Source organism: Myodes glareolus, chromosome 2 (genome assembly GCF_982192425.1).
Source record: "Myodes glareolus chromosome 2, mMyoGla1.1, whole genome shotgun sequence".
NCBI classification, from domain to species: Eukaryota; Metazoa; Chordata; class Mammalia; order Rodentia; family Cricetidae; genus Myodes; species Myodes glareolus.
Genome location: NC_142027.1, coordinates 101365433 through 101378232, shown reverse-complemented (window position 1 = coordinate 101378232; position 12800 = coordinate 101365433). Strand labels below are relative to the sequence as shown.

The 12800-nt window shown below is 45.4% G+C and overlaps 1 protein-coding gene across 3 annotated transcripts in view; it reads right to left on the bottom strand.

The window, feature by feature from the left end:
• Nucleotides 1–12678, bottom strand: part of Usp42 (ubiquitin specific peptidase 42) — a 38124-nt gene extending 25446 nt beyond the window's left edge. For 2 of the 3 annotated variants that reach the window (XM_087903305.1, XM_048436798.3), the window contains exons 1-7: nucleotides 12539–12678; nucleotides 11234–11393; nucleotides 9811–10016; nucleotides 8265–8424; nucleotides 6406–6566; nucleotides 1197–1325; nucleotides 181–338 (exon numbers count right to left, since the gene is read on the bottom strand). The gene's annotated coding sequence lies outside the window, so the exon portion shown is untranslated. Of the gene's footprint in view, nucleotides 1–180; nucleotides 339–1196; nucleotides 1326–2074; nucleotides 2174–6405; nucleotides 6567–8264; nucleotides 8425–9810; nucleotides 10017–11233; nucleotides 11394–12538 lie in introns of those variants that run through there. The other variant, XM_048436797.3, reaches the window with a different exon arrangement.
• Nucleotides 12679–12800: the final 122 nt, after the last annotated feature.

The following is a 12800-nucleotide window of genomic DNA, read 5'->3' as shown; positions in this document are numbered from 1 at the left end:
GGTCTTCCTTCGGTAGAGTTTTCTGTTAAGCATGTTCCTTACACATCTCCTTCAGATCAGCTACTGGAGCTGTAATGTCTTTACCATCCCACCTCTGACACCTGCGTTAATATGCTACAGGTGACTGGAAAGGGGGCAATGGAGGTATAAGACAGCAGATAAACCAAGTGTCTAACTTACCTCAAGAATTAGAAGAAGTAAAGTAGGGGAGTTGAGGAAATCTCCTCAACTGTGGAGATTCAACTGGTTGGAGGCTGGCAATAGATTTGACCCTGAGGGTCAGAGGTCTTGGGGCCTGAAGGTGTTAGACCTAAGGGCTGACCTCACCAATGAGTCTCCTAGAAGCAAAGATGTGGGCTTGTCATTAAGAAGGTAAAGGTCATTGCCCCTAAGTCTGATGACCTGAATTCCACCCTTAGGAGCAATAGAGTCAGAGGAAAGAATTGTTTTAAGCTGTCCATTAACTTCCAAGCATGTGGGTGTGCAAACACACACTGTAAATGTAATACAAACATTTTTAAAGAAAGGATACTAGGACTATGGAATAAGCTTAGAGGGTTGAATGATTCCCTAGGATGCAGGAACCATAAGCCCCCCCCCCACCCCTGAAACAAATAAAGGGTCAAAAATAGCTCGGGAATATATAGCTAGCATTCCTGAAAGTAGAAAGCAACTACTTCCAGAGTTCAATGTCATGTGTGTTCAACACAACACAGCGTTAACGGTTCAGCCTCAGAATCTCTGCTCATTCAATGTTTGTTGGATATGATTTTTTACCCATAAATTCATCTTCCCAACTCTTCAAATTCCCCATTTTTGATAGTTCAGGCTAATCTGGAACATCCTATGTTTCCTAAGATGACCTCCAACTAGCAAATATCCTGCCTGAGGCTGCTGAGTCATGGAATTACAGACCCCTGATGCCACTTGCTGCTCTGGCGCTTCATTCTTGTCTATGCCACTTCAGCCAACCTGGGAACTCAGGTTGACCCTGCTCTTGCTATGGGGCAATGCCCTCTCTGGGTGGGATTGTGACTGTATGAGCAGATTCCTAACAAGTCTCTTTCCAGCGCCCTCCTGGGCTGTATGAATGAACCTAGATCATCTCTGACATCTACACCCTTAGTATTCAGCAGGTGTCTAGGAAAGGGAACATGGAAGCATGCAAGAGCAGATCAGTCAAGTGTCCAACTTACCTCAAGAATTAGAAGTAATGAGGAGACAAGGAATTCTCCTCAACTGGGGAGGAGATTTGACCCCTGGGGTCAGAGGTCTTGAGACCTGGTGATCTTGGTCCCTATAGATTGACCACACCAATAAGCCTCCTAGGAGCAAAGAGAGGATATTAAGAGTTGACAAGATGGCTCAGAAATAAGTGTTTCCTGCTAGACTAGATTACTAGAGAGAGAGAATAATAAAAACATTTTAACAAAAGAAATGACTTTTGTATTGTCAGATAAGTTCACTGGGCAGAATCCTAGCACAGCATAGAGGAAACCATGCGTCTCCTCCTCGCTGCCCACCTTTTAGCTGCAGGGTTTCTTCTCCGCTGTGCACCAGGAACACTGTCGCGTGAGTTGACAGTCTCCTGTGTCTGCCAACTTCCTTGTTAGAGGAGAGTGTGACTACTGATATCCCCATCTATCGGACATGTGTTCTTGGGACTCAAGTCAGGTCTTAGAACTTGTTTGACAACCACTGTGCACTAAACCCACTCCACTGCTGCCCCCGTTTCTGATAGCCCAGCAAGCCTGAAAAACACTTTTTTCCCCACGTTGACCTCTAACTGGCTACTGGGGTCTCCTGAGTGTGGGGCTTTCCTCCCTAACCACCACATGCCGCTCTTATTTTTGTCTTCTGCCACTTGATCTGAACTGGAAACCCTCATGTGCCTGTCTGACAAATGGAAACCTCCTCTCTGGGTGGGATCAGTGCCTCCATGACCACCTTCCTTCCAGGTCTCCCTTAGGTCACCTGCTGAGGCTAAGAGTCTTTATCATCCCAGCGCTAACACTGCAGGTGTCTAGGGAAGGTGTGGGGAGAACAGAAGACAGAAGATCAGTGTCTAACTCACCTCAAGAAATAAGGGATTTAACTTGGGAGACTTGGAGAATTCTGCACCTGCAGGGGAGCTCCAAAGGGTGGGGGATGGACAATGGACTTGACCCAGAGGGTCAGAGGTCCTGGGACCTGAGACCCTAGGTCTCTTTGTCCAGGCAGAACAGTGAGCCTCCTAGGAGTAAAGATGTGAGTTTATCATTAAGAATGCATGAGTGGCTGGCAAGATATTGCAGCAGTTAAAGGTCTTTGCCCCAAGACTGATGATCAGAGTTCAATACCTGGGGCCCAAATGGTGGAGGGAACTGACTGCCTTGAGTTACCCTAGATTTCCCTATGAGCACCATGGAGAACTTGTGATGACAAACACGGTATATACATGAATGACATGTGGACGTGGCGATAAAGTCACTTAGTAGAGAGCTGGCCAAGCATGGATCAAGCCATGAGTTCCATGCCCAGCATCAAGTAAATGTCACATTTCCTAACTGTGGAGATATCTGTAACACAAGTTTAAAGTCATCCTCAATGACATACTGAGTCATTGACTACATGGCTACACAAGACTACAAAATGTCATTAAACACTCTCAATAAGAATTAAGAAATACCATTAAAGGCTCTGCCTTAGAATATCAGGTAGTTTTCCTTCAAGTGCGTGTATATCCCACACACATACTACATATGAGTCAGGGTGCTATGTGCCATGGCACACATGTACAACACAGGTCATTCTTAGGTGGGTTTCTTCAGTGTCCACCTTTTTGATGTAGGCTTTTCATCTTTGGCACATAGGCCAATCTATTCACCCCACCAAATTCTAGAGAGTTGGTTGTATCTACTGCCATCTTACCATAGGGAAGCTGGCACTACAGATGCTACCCATTGGTCTTCTACATATCCTGGGACTCAATCCCAGGTTCATGCTCACTGGCAAGCACATTATCTATTTAGCCATCTCTTTAGCATTCCCTCTTCTTTTCAGAGTCCTACGTTTCCAGAGTTGACCTCAACCTCTTAAATCTCCCCATGTGAGCCTGAGTGTTGGTATTTGCTGTGGGACAATGGTATTTCATCCTGCCACTTGTATTATTTTTAATAAAATGCTGATTAGTAGCCAGACAGGAAGGACAGGTGGGGCGATGAGAATTCTGGGAAGAGGGTTCAGTCTGCAGTCGTGACACAGATGCAGAGGAAGCAAGATGTGACTGCCTTGCCCAATAAGGTACTGAGCCACATGGCTAACATAGACAAGAATAATGGGCTAATATAAGTTATAAGAGTTAATAAGAAGCCTGAGATAATGGGTCAATCAGTTTATAATTAATGTAGACCTCTGTGTGATTTCTTTGGGACTGAATGACTGCAGGACTGGGTGGGACAGAAACCTCAGTCAACAGGTATTAGAGGCCCACATCACCACATGCTCTTTGGACATTTCTTGTCTTATGCCACTTGATCCAATCTGGGAATTCCCTGTGAACCTGCCTAGAATGCAGCAAACTCACTTCCAGGTGGTACTGACTGTGTAACTATCTTCCTTCAAGACCTCCTTCTTGTTCCCTCCTGAGGCTGTCTGTTCTTCATGATACCTCCTTAGACATCTGAATCCTTAATATACTATTGGTGTCTAGGAAAGGTGCTGGGTGGGTATAGGATAGAGGATAATCCAAGAACATCCAACTCACCTCAAGAAATAGGAAAAGTAGTATGGGAGGCTTGGAGAATTTTTCTGTAGGGGAACTCCAATGGGTTGGGGGAAGGAAGTGGACCTGACCTCAAGGGTCAGAGGTCCTGGAACCTGCTGACCTAGGTCCCTACTGGCCAAACACACCAGTAAGCCTCCTAGGAGAAGAGAAGAAGTTTTTTTTTGAAAGTAAATTTTATTAAATTATAAAAGTTTCCATTTCCGCCCCTAGAAGAAGTTTTTTCATTAAGAAAAGATCTTGGATCCTGCATGTTATTTTAGCAGATAAAAACTCTCAAGTTAAGCTTGAGTCCCCAACTTAACTATATGAGTTTGATCTTCAAGATTTACATAGTAGAAAGTTGTCCTGTACCATGCACGTGTACACAGTATCATGCACACAGAGAATAATAAATTCAATAAAAAGGTTTTTAATTAGAGAAATGACATTAAGAGTGGGGGAAAAGCACAGGTGGTGGAGTATTATCTTAGCGTACAGGAAGCCATAAATCTTCACCCCAACATTAAATTCAGGGTACAAATTAGATTAAGTCCATCACCCTAGCATTCCTAAAGGTGGAGGAATCTGGCTCTGGGATCAATGTCACTCTAGTGATATACTGAGACTCTGGCCATCCTACATGGCTACATGAGACTAGGAAATGCCATTAAACACTCTCCATAAGAATCTGAGGTGTGTGTGTGTGTGTGTGTGTGTGTGTGTGTGTGTGGTATGAGGGGGCTGTGCCATAGCACACATGTGTAAGACACATCATCCTCAGGTGTTGGTCCTCACTACCCACCTTGTTTGAGGTAGAATCTCATGCCTCCTCACAAGACTCTAGATAGTTTCCTATATTTCTGCCTGCCCTCTTACCACAGGAGAACTGGCAGTGCAGATATGTGCTCTGCACAAGGCTTTCCCATTTCCTTGGGACTCAAAGCCAGGTTCATGCTTATTGGCAAGCACTTTGGCCATTAAGCCACTTGCCCAATGCTCCTTCTTCCCGCTTTTTGAGAATCCAGGTTACCACGGAACTTCCTATTTTTCAAACTAAGCTATCCTCAACCTAATAATTCTCCTGCCTGAGTATTCAGGTGGAGGTTCACAGATTTCTATTGGTCCTCTTTTTTTCTCTTCTGCTACTTCATCCAACCTGAGATTTCCCTCTATCCCTGCCCTGTTTGAGTGAGATCTGTCATTGTGTAATCATCTTCCTTATAGGCCTTCTTTATGTCCACTCCTGCGACCGTAAATACTATCTCACGGCTGATATCTGCATTCTTAATCCACCATTGGTTTCTAGGAAAGGAATTGAGAGGATATGGGATAGAAGATAAGCAGTGTGTCTAACTGACCTCAGGAAATATGGAAGTAACTTGGGAGGCTTGATCTTCAAGATTCCTCCTCCTGCAGCAGAGCTTCTCTTGGTGGGGGGCCGGTAATGGACCTGACCTCAAGGGTCAGAAGTCCTGGGACCTGCTGACCTAGGTCCCTACTACTGGCTGGGTACACCAATGAACCTCCTTGGGACAAAAATGCGGGATTATTATTGAGAACGTTATCCCCAAATTATTGTATTTGAAATATAGTGAGATAACTCAAAAGAGAGAGTCTTTTGCCACAGTGTAACCACTTAAGTGAATCACCCAGACCCTTGAGCCCTGGGTGGTGGTGATGGTGGGGAGAACTGACAACTATAAGTTGTTCTTGGATCTGCCCAGGTGAGTCGTGGTGTGTGCCTGGGTGCACATACATAGTGTAATACAAAATAGTTTTTAAAGAAAGACAGACTACTAGGACTCGGGGATAAACTCAGTTGGTGCAGTGATAGCTTAGCCCAACACTCTACATAGTAGTTCAGGCCTGCAATCCTAGCATCCCAAAGGTGAAGGCAGCTGGAGATGGGGTTCAAGGTCATCTATGACCACAGAGTGGGTTCCTAACCACCCTACATGGCTAAGCAAGACTATGAAATGCCATTTATAGGCTCTCTCTCAGAACCTATGTTCATTCTTTTTCATCTTTGTGCTTGTGTTAAGTCAGGTGGGTGGATACCAGGCATGAGTATGGAGGTCACAAGAACTCCCCATCCTTTCAGGAAATGCTAAGTCTCTCGTTCTCTACTGTGTTTGCTGCACGAACTGGACTACAAGCTTCCAGAGAGTCTATTTCTGCCTGACATCCTGCCATGGAGGACTGGGAGTGTACTGATCCTCAGCTTTCACACCACCTTCGGGGACTCAAACTCAGGTCCTCATGTTTGTTTAGCAAGTATTCTACCATCAGACCATCTCTTAAACCCTTCTGTTTCACATGTTTAAAGACTTGAAGAGCCTGGAATGTTCATTTCCCAGGCTGACTTCTAACAGAAAATCTCTTCCCCAAGATCAGAGTGTTGAGATTACAACCCCACACCAAGATATGTTGCTTTTGCCTTTGATTCTTGTCTTCTGTGAACTCATACAACCTGGGACTTCCCTATGACACTGTAACCCCCTCTCTGGGTGGTATCTGGAACTATAGAACCATGTTCCAAGCTTCCTCCAGGTCCCCTGCTAGAAGAACTTTATCACACCATCTCCAACACCTTTGTACATTTCAAGGTTTCTAGGAAAGGGGGCTGCAGAAATAGGAGAGATGCCAAGTGTCTAGCTCACCTCTGGAAATAGGGGGACTAGCGTGAGAAGCTTGGAGAAGTCTCCTGCTGCGGGGAAATGCCAATAGGTATGAGAGAGAGTAATGCACTTGACCCAGAGGGTCAGAGGTCCTGAGACCTGAACACCGAGGTCCTTACTGACTCGTTACACCAATCAGCCTCCTAAGAGAAAGATGCAAGATTGTCATTAAGAAAGTATATTGGAGAAGGCTGGGGAGATAATTTGGGAATTAGGAGAACCAGTTTCAGTCTCAGCACCCAATATAGTGGTTCACACCTGTCTGTAACACCATTTCCAAAGAATCTGATGCACTATTCTGAACTGCATAGGGACCATGCACACATGTAGTGAACGAACATACATGCAGGCAAAACATTCATAAAATAATACATACACACATACACACACATATATTATATATAAGTATATCATGTTATATTATATGAATAATTATATATATGTATATATAATTTTTTACGTGTTATCTAGATGCTCACCATACAGAGGATTTGACCTATAGGTCTGAACGCTAATTTGATTCATGAACCCACAGGATAAAAGAAAATAAACATTTCTTTGATGAATGGAAAAAACTCATCTTGCCCAGGTGTGTTAGGAAGGCATTATATACAATCAATCCATTAAAAAAAAAACACAAAATCGAGAACTTGGGACTAGAAAATGAACTCAGTTGGCAGAGTGCTAACTTGGAACAAAAGAAGTCATGAATTGGAAGTCAAAAAGGGAAAATGGAAATACAATACTTCAGACATGCACACTTAGCATTCAAGAAATGGCAGATCATTGTGCTCATAGGGTCACAGTGAAAACATGGTGATCCTACGTGACTACATGAAAACGAAAGATAATGAAAGGATCTACATTGAAATGTAAATGTATTTTTGTAATTTCTGAGATATGTGACCCACTATGTGCACTGATGTGGACCTGCAAAAACATGTAGATGTGCTTGTGTGTATGTACTGAAAGGAAACAAGAGAAAAATAGAGACAAACACACAGAGAGACAGTAAGAAAGATATGAGATAAAAAATGGGCAAAAAATAATGGACAGGAAACTATGAAGTCCCATTAAAGGCTCTCCTTCAGAAAGTTCCCTGCTCTGCCCCATGTCATTCTCTGTACTTGCCTGTGTGTCTCCTGAAGAGTGGACACACACACACTCGCCTGTGAGCAGGCGCAACATGTCTCAGGCGTGCAATTGGAGGACACCAGGCATCATAGGATGTGGTCCCAGCCCTCCCCCTTTTTGATCCAGTGCCCTTTCTGCTCTCCCAGCCTGCTTCCCTATGAGCTTCCAGACTGCTTGTACTATCTCTGCAGCCCAGGGGGCAACACAAACCCACAGTGCCTGACCCACACCACTCCCTCAACATTTTCTGGGTTGTTGGGCCTCATTCTGCAGGGCCAATGCCTTCCCCAATAAATAACCCACATCCTCAGCACTCCCTGTCCTCCATTGCCCAGGTTCCAGATCAGCCTGGGACATCTTATGTTCTATAAGATTTATAAACAATAAATCTCTGTGAGCCTCCTGAGTCTTGGCAATTCATGCCCCCACCGCTTCAGCACAACATATTTTGGCCTTCATTCTCGTCTTCCACTCCTCATGATCCATCCAGGTCATCTCCCCCACTCTCTAGTGTGGGAAGCCGTCCTTCTATGTGTGGGGTCTGGGACTGTAGAGCCATCCTCCTGCCAGGTGTGTCCGGACAGGTCCTGGGTAGTAAGGTCTCTACCATGCTACCTACAAAATCAGCAACTGTGGTACCCTACAGGTCCAGACATGAGTCAGGGGTGGGGACCAGGCACAGGTGATAATTCAAGCATCCCACTCACCTCAAGAAATAGGGGAATAACTTGGGAGGCTTGTAGAAGTCTCCTCCTGCAAGGGAGCTCCAATGGGTGGGGGGCCACTAATGGACCTGACCCAGAGGGTCAGGGGTCCTAGGACCTGACGGCCTAGGGTCCTTGCTGGCTGGGCACACCGATGAGCCTCCTAGGAGAAAGGAGCAGGATTGTCACCAAGAGAGTCGATCTGCCAAGTGACCGTCTGATTCATGATAATAATCTAGCTGCTCGATGTTTCTATTTGTATGTTCATTACAACAGAGAGGCAGAATATGTTTCAGAAGCTATTGAGAGACAGCAAGAGGGCTTGGTGAATGAAGGTGTTGGCTGCCAAGCCTGAGGACGATGACTCAGATTAGGAGAAGGGAACTGAGACCCACACCTTGTCTTTTGACCTGGCCAAGCCAATGAGGGCACATGTGAACACATGCACACCTACCCCATACACACACAAGCACACACTCAAAAATAAAAATAAGATTGGATTTTGGCACCAGTCAGTAGAGTGGATTGGTTGAGCACAGTCCTGGCATACACGAAGCCATGAAACCACTGAGGTGCTTTCCTCTACCACAAAAGAAGACCCATGGTAGTTTAGGCCTGAAACCCAGAGATTTCTAATGTCAGAGGCAGCTAGATAAGGAATCCTTTAGATTCTTGGAGACATTGCAAGTTCTCTGACTACAGGCCATTGAAGTCTCTTCTTTAGAATCTCTGCTCCTTCTCATTCATTTTAGTATTTTTGTATACCTTAATGAGAGAGAGAGAGACAGAGACAGAGATAGAGACAGACAGAGAGAGCGTAAGAGAGAGAGAGAGAGAGACAGAGAGAGCGACAGAGAGAGAGAATAGATATAGAGACACACTGTATGCAGCACATTCTCCAGTACTTTGTGGAGGCCACAGGACACTGAGGTGTTGGTCCTTACCTTCTCCCTTCCTGGGGGCAGGCTCTCAAGTCATCCTCAGCACAGGGCTGAGTACTAACTGGTCCAGGAACGTCAAGGTTGTAGCCTATCTCTGCCTAACATCTCACAACTGGCATGACAGGAGCCCCAGTGTGTTTCCCTTCAGTTCTGACATGTGCTCTTGGGACCCAACACAGGTCCTCATGCTCCCTTTCATTGGAAAGAATCCTGCCATCTCCTCTGGGATCTCCCTATTGCTCTTTTGTTTGTGCAGGGTTCCCTGGACCATCCTATCTCTTCCAGGTGATTAACGACTGTGTAAGGTCTCTCGTGAGTCTCCTGAGGACTGAGTTTACACACTCGCTGAGTTTGCACTCACACCACTCCAGGCTACTTTTTCTTCTTTTGCCACTTGATCTCACCAGAGGCTCCCATCTTCATCCCCTCTCTAGGTGGATATGGGAAAATATGAGCACTGTACATCCAAGGCTGCTTCAGGTTCCCACTCTGGAATGTCCGGTCTTTAACTTCCCACATCCTACACCTTCACCCTCAGCACCCTGCAGGTGTCTCAGGCAGAGCCAAGAAGGATACAGGACAGAAGATAAGCCAAGATTCTAACTCACCTCAAGAAATAGGGGGAGTAATTTGGGAGGCTTGGAGAATTCTCCGGCAGAGGAGCTCCAATGGGTGTGGGGAGGTCCACGTGGACCTGACCCAGAGGGTCAGCGGTCCTGGGACCTGATATCCTAGGTCCCTACTGGTCAGGGATACCAGTGGTCGTCGTAGGAGCAATGTTAAGTGGCTGCTAACCAGGGAAGGGGTGTGCGTCCTAGAAAGAAAAGTCAATGACTCTTGTTATAAATCGTTATTAGCTTTTTTCTAGGATTTCCCTGGATAAATGTGTTTCCTGCCTTACAAGTACTGGAATGAACAATAGAGAATCTTTGGACACTCTTCATAGGAGACAATTGACAACCACAAGTTGTCCTCAGACCCACCCTCTTCTGTGATGGTATACAGTTGCTGGGTGTACAATTCACACAACCCATGTGGTACAAATGTCTTTAATAAAAGCACGTTATGGTCAACAGGGACTAAATTCAGTTGGCTGAGTGCTAGCCAAGCATGTTAGGAAGCCATGAGTTCTATCCTCAGCACAGACAGCCAGGTGGTAGCTCAGGCCTATGATCCTGGCACTCCCAAAGCTGGAGGTAGCAGACAGAACAGTTTCAAGTCCTCCTGGGTGACACAGTGCTTTCCTGGCCATCCTACATGTTTTCATGACACTGTGGAGTGCCTGCCGTTAAAGGCTCTCCTTCAGAAAGTCCGCTGCTCTGCCCCATGTCATTCTCTGTACTTGCCTGTGTGTCTCCTGAAGAGTAGACACACACACACTCGCCTGTGAGCAGGCGCAACATGTCTCAGGCGTGCAATTGGAGGACACCAGGCATCATAGGATGTGATCCCAGCTCTATGTCCTTTCTCCATTTTGCTCTCTCAGCCTGCTTCCCTATGAGCTTCCAGACTGCTTGTACCATCTCTGCAGCCCAGGGGGCCACGGAAACCCACAGAGCCTGACCCATGTTACTCCCTCAATCTTGCCTCTGTTGTTGGCCCTAACTCTGCAGGGCCAATCCCTTCCCCAATAAATAAGCCATCTCCTCAGCAATCCCTGTCCTCCATTGCCCAGATTTCAGGTTAACCTGGGACAACTTACATAAAGAGCAGAATCATCAGCCTCTTCCCCTTGGCGTCTCATGCCCCCATCGTCTTCAGCACATGATATTTTGTCCCTTATTCTTGACTTCCACTCCTCTTGATCCATCCCACGTCTCCTCCCCATGTCTAGGACCAGATGCTGCTTCTATATGTGTGGGACCTGTGACCGTAGAACCATCCTTCTTCCAGGTATCTTCTGAATTTTCCTGGGGCTGCGAGGTCTCTAGCATCCTTCTTTCAACAACTGTAACTGTGGTACTTTGAGGCATTTAGGCATGATTCGGGGTGGGAAGACAGCACCAATGGTAATTCAAGTATCCTACTTACCGTTACGGATAGGGGGAATGACTTCGGAGGCTTGTGGAAGTCTCCTCCTGCAAGGGGTCTCCAATAGGTGGGTGGCCAGTAATGGACATGGCCCAGAGGGCCAGAGGTCCTAGGACCTGATGGGCAAGGTCCTTACTGGCCGGGCACACTGATGAGCCTCCTGTGTGAAACATTCATGGTCATTGTCAATGAATTGAATTTACCAGAAAGATGAATCAGTGGGTGCATTATTTTACTGTTCTTCTTTACTCTTGATTTTCAATATCTAGACCCTTATTATGCTATGTTGATCCTTGTCCATTTTTTGTGACTTTCCCAGCTCCTGTGTTGTGTATTAGCATTCCTTTCCTGCCCTAGAGCACACACAATTATTGTAATATTGTTCCATCAGAACACATGTTCTAAGTAGAACAAAGTCTATGAATTTAGTGCTTGCTTACCACATCGCAAAACATTTCTTCCTCTCTATTCATGCACATATGTGACATGTAGGCCAGGTGTTCAAGCCTATCACTTCCAAAGATGGAGACAGTTTGATCATTAATTCAATGTCATTTTGTTTGTGTCTCGAGTTTAGTAATCTGTCATGGGTGCAAGCTCCCATAAAATGCCATTCAATGTTGTCCATTGAGGTCTGAGGTCATTTTCGTACACTCTTTGTGAAGTTTTAATACGTCATGGTACTGCTAACAGATGCTTCAGAACATCCACTGGTGTTGGTCCTCACCGATAAACTTTTCTGAATCGGGTCTCTTTTCTAGTTTTCACCTTAGGCTAGATGCATAGGGGATCGCAGATTATCCCCCTCCCCTATGTCTCACCATACAAATGCTAGTCTCCAGCACTCTCTCAGCTCTTACATGTGGTTTGGGGACTTAAACTCTAGTCCTCAAGCTTGTTGTGAAAGGACTTTATATGCTTTAAGTCATCTCAGCCATATTCTCCATCCCCTCTGTTTGAAAGTCCAGCCAAGCCTGGAACATTCTCTATTTTCCAGGCTGTCCTGAAATTCATACACCTTCTGCCCGCAGCCATTGAGTGTCACTATTCTAAACCCACACTACCACACACTAACTTTGTACCCTTTCAACTCAATCTTGGCCTTCCCTGCCTTTCAGGTACCCCCCTCTTTGGGTTGTTCAGTGACTCCATAACTGTCTTCCAAGTGTTCTTCATTTCTTCCCCTGCAGTTCTGAGGTCTTTACTTCCCACTTCTTGACATGTACATGCTAAGTATACTTGTCAATGTCTATGAAAGATCATTAGGGCACCTAGGACACATGTTAAGCCCAGTGTGTAACTTACCTCAAGATGTATATGATGGTGACTCTGGAAGCTCTGGAGAAAACCACTGCAGGGAAGAGCTTTTTGGTGTGGGTCCAGTAATGGACTTGACCACAAGGGTCAGAGGTCCTGGAACCTGATGTTATTGGTCCCTACTGTCCACACACAACAACAAGCCTCCTAGAAACAAATATTTGAAAATTTAGTATCTTAAATCTGTCACATCACCAATTTTTAAAAAATTATTTCATAACTTTTGCGTATATGCATATGTATGTGTGCA